Source organism: Barbus barbus, assembly GCF_936440315.1.
Source record: "Barbus barbus genome assembly, chromosome: 41".
NCBI lineage: Eukaryota > Metazoa > Chordata > Actinopteri > Cypriniformes > Cyprinidae > Barbus > Barbus barbus.
This window is the reverse complement of record NC_136719.1, coordinates 19,161,843-19,169,548: the sequence shown is the minus strand read 5'-3', so window position 1 is coordinate 19,169,548 and position 7,706 is coordinate 19,161,843.

The following is a 7,706-nucleotide window of genomic DNA, read 5'->3' as shown; positions in this document are numbered from 1 at the left end:
AGTATTATATACTATACTTTAATATAAAATTTTATTTTTATACATATATAAAAATATTATAGGCTGCTACTATTACTAATATGATTATTAATTATTATTATTTTACCTCTAATACAATATTTCTACAAAATAATAGATGACATATAATATTTCTAAATAATAATAAAAACACAGCTATATAATTTATGACAAGGAATTTTTCTATTTTTGTTAGATTTCTGCTTACCTGCAAAACCTCAAGACATTCACTGAAAAAAAGGCTTAATATACTAGAAAAGCATTTTTAGAAAGAACATATTCTACATTACATTTTATGGCATGTAATATGTTTTGTTTTGTTTTTTTCCATTCTGTCAATGTTTTCAATGTTCCTAAAAATAACAACAAACTTGCAGCCAATAAAATCACATTAAACAGGGCAAATGGTGAGGGAAAAAAACTGCAGGGTCATCAAAAGATACCACACAGACTGTTTGTTGAGGTAATTATCACCTCACTCTGCTGAAAGTCAGACTGCGGTCTTGTTTGAAACCATAAACCAGGCCCAGATCCAGACCAAATCTGTCTTTATGCAGTCTTAAGAGGTCTCAAAACCAACAGCACAACATATTTTTATCAATATTTAGCAAATATTAAAAAAATAAAAAATAAAAACATCACTATGTCATAGCAACATGTAAGAAAACATGAAAAAGATCATTACTGACATTTTCCTGGAGCCAGTTCATATCATCTCACATATTTTGAATGGTAAGCTTTATGATGTCACACTTAATATTCTCAGGATGCTCATGTTCTTCATAAACCATGATAAATATGTTCTACAAATCAGGAATTGAATCACCCACTAGAACCTCACAGTACAACCCAAAACATAAACAGAAAAAGGACAAACGAGTCTGATACAAACAAACAACAGACTGAAGAACAGCCTTCCTTAAAAGCAAAAATAAATCCATATATATCATGGCTTATCTGACAAGAAGGACTAGAACAGTTTCTTAAAATAACTCTCATGTAACATCATTCCACTGCATTTACAGTTCCATAAAATAGACATGGTAGGCCTACTCCAAGTGTACACCATGATACATATAAAAACCATGCCATTGTACTTTTTTGTTATATGAAAGTTTTCATTAATTAAATATTTTTTACCTGCAATAGTTGTTCACAAGCTGCGCGTGCAGGTGTTGATCTTCACAAACACCGTCTTTATCTTTGGCGATTGGATGGATTTGTGGGTTTAGTCCAGTTTATTAAGTAAGGTATTTTGTGAGTAAATTAAGCTATTCGAATGATTCAAACAGATTCAAGCGGTTTTGACCGATTCCTACTTACACTACGCCCTTAAAGTATGTACTCTTTTGGTGAAGAAAAAGTACACACTTTTGAGTGTGTTGTAGAAGAGTAGGCAAGCTTTGGGACATATTATCACGTCACACAACATCTGTTACACGCTCTCTGTCGCTGTAAACTGGCCTGTCTATCATCTTGTCACAGTTAGCATCCTCCTCTCGATGATCTGCCAGTCGCGGGTCTTTCATGCGGAGAACTCTGCGGCTCCAGCTCACGACTCTACTGCGCAGACTCTGGCTCCAAACGAATCTCTACTGCGCAGACTCTGGCTCCAAACGAATCTCTACTGCGCAGACTCTGGCTCCAAACGAATCTCTACTGCGCAGACTCTGGCTCCAAACGAATCTCTACTGTGCAGACTCTGGCTCCAAACGAATCTCTACTGCGCAGACTCTGGCTCCAAACGAATCTCTACTGCGCAGACTCTGGCTCCAAACGAATCTCTACTGCGCAGACTCTGGCTCCAAACGAATCTCTACTGCGCAGACTCTGGCTCCAAACGAATCTCTACTGCGCAGACTCTGGCTCCAAGCGAATCTCTACTGCGCAGACTCTGGCTCCAAACGAATTTCTACTGCGCAGACTCTGGCTCCAAACGATCTGGCTCCAAACGAATCTCTACTGTGCAGACTCTGGCTCCAAACTAATCTCTACTATGCAGACTCTGGCTCCAAACGAATCTCTACTGCGCAGACTCTGGCTCCAAATGAATCTCTACTGCGCAGACTCTGGCTCCAAACGAATCTCTACTGCGCAGACTCTGGCTACAAACGAATCTCTACTGCGCAGACTCTGGCTACAAACGAATCTCTACTGCGCGTGCGGACTCTGGCTCCAAATGAATTTCTACTGCGCAGACTCTGGCTCCAAACGAATCTCTACTGCGCAGACTCTGGCTCCAAACGAATCTCTACTGCGCAGACTCTGGCTACAAACGAATCTCTACTGCGCGTGCGGACTCTGGCTCCAAACGAATCTCTACTGCGCAGACTCTGGCTCCAAACGAATCTCTACTGCGCAGACTCTGGCTCCAAACGAATCTCTACTGCGCAGACTCTGGCTCCAAAAGACGTCATTTACTCACGATGGCAGCGGCCATACTGAGATGTTTTGGCTTCACTTTTCTATAATGGAAGGAAGCGGAGACGCGTCGTCCATCTTTTTTTACAGTCAATGTTTTGGACCGAATCCTTCGCCAAAGAGCAATGGATTGTGGGCAATTTGAGTCATTAGAGTGTGCACAGATCCACACTTCAAAAGTCGACCTGAAATAATAGTACCATCCGGGGACTTTTGGCATACTCTTTTCAACATACTATGCTTTGGGACACACTTATTGTAATCTCACATACTATTTAGGATGGATAGTATGAACATTGGGACGCAGGGCAAATTATTCATTTGAGAATTCATTGAGAAAGAAAAAAATATGTTTTTCAAAAAGGTTTATGGTAATCTCGTCAGAGGAAGACTCAGCATTATTGAACGAGGAACAGTTTGTTCGACACATAAAAATACAAGTACATTAATCTTGGTTTTATTGTAGTAAAAGTGTATTAACCATGATTTTTTGGCGTAATGATCACCACATGTGATGCAAAAGTGTTTACATACAGGAATAAAGTCTCTGACTGTCGCTAGACTTCAATAAAGAAATGTTTATGTCAGTGACATGGCTTCATAAATATGACTCCTACTTTACAAAGGGCACCATTAAAAAAACTTCATTTGTGGTCCAATGATGAACGAAGGTCTTACAGGTTTAGAACGACATGAGAGTGAGTAATTAATTACAGAATTTTCATTCTTGGGTGAACTATCCCTTTAACCATGGTGCAGTAATGATATCAGATGAAAATACCATGGCTTGTTATACAATCACACTGAATATTCATAAATCCGTAGTCATATACGATGGTATTTCTTTCAATAATAACATAGTTGACCAAATGGTAATACAATGGGGGGTTTTTGTTGACCTCTGTTCACTGATAATCAAAACATGTGTTTGGCCAAGAAGAGAAATCCTGGGTTTATCTGTTTTTCTAGTAGAAAATATAGTTTTTTTCTTTGTGTGAGAGTGTGTGACATGAAGAGTCAGAGATTAAGCACACACACATATATCCACACTCCCACTCAAGGCAGCAGGGTGTTTTCTCTTGTCAGCCCAGTGAAGGCGTGTGTTGTCGCAGCTGTGAGGTTTGCCGAGTTTTCCCTCGCCTCACTCCTATGGTTAGAGAGCCTTGCTGAGGGAGAGTCAGAGAAGAACAAGTATGTTTTGTGTCAAGGTTCAGGCCACACCAGCCAAGGGAGTGGAGGCTGGAGAATCCCAGGAGAGTCTGTTGTCGTCAAGGCAGATGAATGGAGAGAAAGATAGAGGTGGGATGAAGGGTGCAAAGAGCAGTTTTACCTCATATGTTTAGGCTAGAACACTTGAAATGAACATAAATATCACACAAGGGATCCCAGCTTCATGTTACTCTTATAACGTACAACTTCCTGTACTGAATGAAGACCACCTCGCATTTTTCCTTGCATATTGTTTTAATTTTAAATCCTATTTCAATTATTTATATAATGAATAATTTCATTATTTTATTAAATAGTTTTGAATATAATAAATACAAACATTGCACTGTATGGTGATTTAATTGCATTAATTCTATTGCTATGCAAGATATTATATTTTGAGATGTTTGGTTCATAATGCCATTCCATGGTTAATGACCCATTAATCTTAATCGAGAGGTAAAGTAGAAGTTAATGCATTCTAATGAAAGTAAACATGGCTAAATATCCTGCATGATCACATGCTCTTATCTACAGAAAGCCATTTCATGTGACCAATATGTCCTCATTATACAAGCTGAACCCTCAGGAGGTTTCTATCAAGAACAAGGGAGCTTAAGAATGTTTTTAAAATCTTTTTGACTGCTGTATGCTGATTTTTGTCAATAATCTTAAAGTCATGGACATTTCCACCACAGTGTCATTAATAAACATAAATATTTATTGTTGTTTTAAGTAGCCTATATATACACAATTAAATAATATACACACTTTAATTTGACATAATTTGAGAAAATTACAATGTGATTGGAAATTACACAAATAACATCACGTGTCTCTTGTTTCAGCATGTAACATAACTTTTGAAAAAAAAGTTAGTAGCAATAACTTTTTTATTGCAACTGAGGGAAAAGTTGTAATTTCTGTATACAAATGTATTCAAACCCTTTTCACACAATACACATTGCAACAATTATTTTATTTCTTTGATCAGATCATAGCTTTCAACATAATATTATACTTTTTATTTGGTCTATAAGGTTAAAAGTCTGGGTGTGGGACAAGGGACAAACAATAAAAGTAATTTGTAACAAAAGTAAATGAAGAATACATGGCAAAACACAAAGATTTATGATATAAACAAAAATAAAATTATTCTATATAAAAATAAATGGGACAAAAATGTTTCCATATAAGTATACTGTATGCAGGACCTGGTTCATGCATGTGTGCAACATCCCAATAAGTGTGTTGCTTTCAAAAGCATGATACAACATGTGAATATAAACTGTTTAACCATAACATCTACTCTAAAAGATGTTTGTTGCAAGAAGAGGAACTGAATTGTCATCACTGACTGGCAAAGGAGTGAATATCAGCATCATGTCATTCAAGGCCAGTTATTAATGCCTTTTATTAATGCAGGTCCCTCTAGGAGGCTTCGTTTTGCCTGGATCTCCATGAGTGTTTAGCCTTTCAAAGTAATCCATCTCTACATCTCAAAGTCCTCGCCTCATTCCATTGTCCCTACACCTCCAGTCACAAACCAGACAGTTATTAATACACACAGACTGTCATCAATGTCCTGTGGCAGTGAGAGGGTGTGTACAGATAGTATAGAGGACACTTAATCCATGGCTATACGTGACTGACTGCAGTCTGAGAGTGTCCTTACAGGGAGGGTCACAGAAAGCTGCTGGACATGCTCCAGATTTCACTGTAAAAAAAACAAATTGGAAGGAGAAGGAAAATACAAAACATTACAGCAGCAATCCAGGGATAAGATTTGCATATAAAGAAAAAATTATTAAATTAACCCTTTAGTATTAATTGTTTCTGAGAAAGATTAAATGGAGTGTCTACTGACCCCAGTGGTAATCTTATGTGTATCTTTATAGGAACTTTAGGAGAAACATCTAAAATAAAGTTGAAGCTAACTTCTATGCAACAGAAGAAAAAAAAATAACAAAAGATAACAAGTGTGAAGATAAAAATGTTATAAAAGTACATTAGTTCTTCTGCTAATACATGTGCATTATTTGAGTTTTAGTAAACGTTTTACAGTCATTTTAAGTTGTTATGCTGTGTTGATAGTATAGATAGTAACCATTTTTTAAACTAAAACTATGTTAACATGCATAATACTTATATTGTGGCAAAAAAACAACAAAAGTATTTTAGCATTTTTATAGAATATTATGTGTCTTAAATATATGCTAAATATATATAAATAAATATATGATTATAAATGATGTGAACTGTGAAGCCCAGTGAAATATATTTTTTAAATTAAATATATATTTAGTTTTAACCTTCATATAACAAAATGTATTTCAAAATGTACTATATTTTTAAAATGCTTTTGATAAACACATTTATATTTTAGACAATATATTTTCAAAAATAAACAAAAATGGCTACAAATATATTATTGGAAAAATATGTGTTTGGCTGTAGCAAATATATTTTAGCAAAGGCCATTTATATTTGAAAATATGGAAGCTGTAACCCAGACTTTTGCTTTTTAAAATGAGAGAACAAGTGGAAATTCATTTTTGCAGGAATTAATCAACATCACAAATGCTGTCAATTAAGCTGAATTTGTACTGAACTCATAATATTCCTTTAAACCACGAAAGAGCAACCTCTGAACATTAAAATGTTCCTTTATGTGAGAACATACATGATATAAACATGCGCACAGGATAACGCTGCTTACGCATGTAAGGCGTGTGCACATTTCCATTCATCTTTGCGTGAGAGTTTGACACAGCCATGTGCTGCTCCTAAGTCTGACCTAAAGGGAGTGTCCATAATACATTTTAAACTACACACACATAAGCACATACCAAGCCGTCCAAGCCAGAATGATCTCTCAACAGACACACTCTCTGACACCTGGTAGCCACGTCTGGGGGTTTTAATTTCATCATGTGTAAAATATGATCCTGCTAAGTTTTATTAGCGACGCTAACACAAGCACGCATATACAAAAACAACACATACACACTGTGGACGGCCATAGTGTCAAGTTGCCAACGCTGGAAGCCACACTTTCACAAGCATTCATTTATTTCTAAGTATACAATCAGCATCTATAAGTGCCTGGTGAAGTTCCTACCAACCAAGCCTGATTGAGATCATTTCAAGGAGCCTGTGACGAGGAGTTTTGTGAGCCTGGGTGTGAACAGCCCTGTATAACCCAGCCATATGACAGTGTGATAGTCCTCTGGTTTAAGCATATTACTGGATCATAACATTTTACTGCAGCTCTGAGGGTCAAGCATGCTATCACATATTCCCACATGTTCAAAGTCTGCACCTGATGTTTGGAACATGCATGACAGATCAACACAGCATAATTACATAAGCATATCTATCAGAAGAACTAAATGAGAATGCTTCTGTATTTATAGAACAGTGGATTAATGTACTTATTAAAATTAATGTTTGTCATTTGATAAAAAATTGTTTTCAAACAGAGATTTCAAATTATATTATATTTTTTATATATTTTTATTATTTAATATTTTGTTTTATTTTATTTTATTTTACTTATTTTTACTTTAAAAAAAATTCAATTGCAGATACATCACTTTTTACTCTAAACATCACTGTTTTTATTAATGTTAACATACTTTCTCTTATTAACATCAAATGAATTTTGTTGCTGGTTAAATTAATATGTGCCCAAGGTACTATTGTACTGAATACAAAGAGTAATCAAAAACATAAAAAAAAACTGCCATTACTGCATAAAAAAACATAAGAAGGATCAGGACAGCAGATGTAAATACAATGAATACAGCTATTGTTCTCTGTGGGATGTGTTAACTTTCTTCACAGGGGAATCTTTGTTGTCAAGGCCACAGTCTCTGATGAAGACCATGCCGAATCGGGAAAACATGTATCTTTCTTTCCACCATGATGCAATGCACACTTCATTTCCTGTTCTCCTAAATACTCCCAAATCAAGCGTCATCTCAGCTCAACTCTGAACATTCCAGTCTATTGTAATCATACAACTGTTTGTTTCTCTATATATTGACACTGGATTT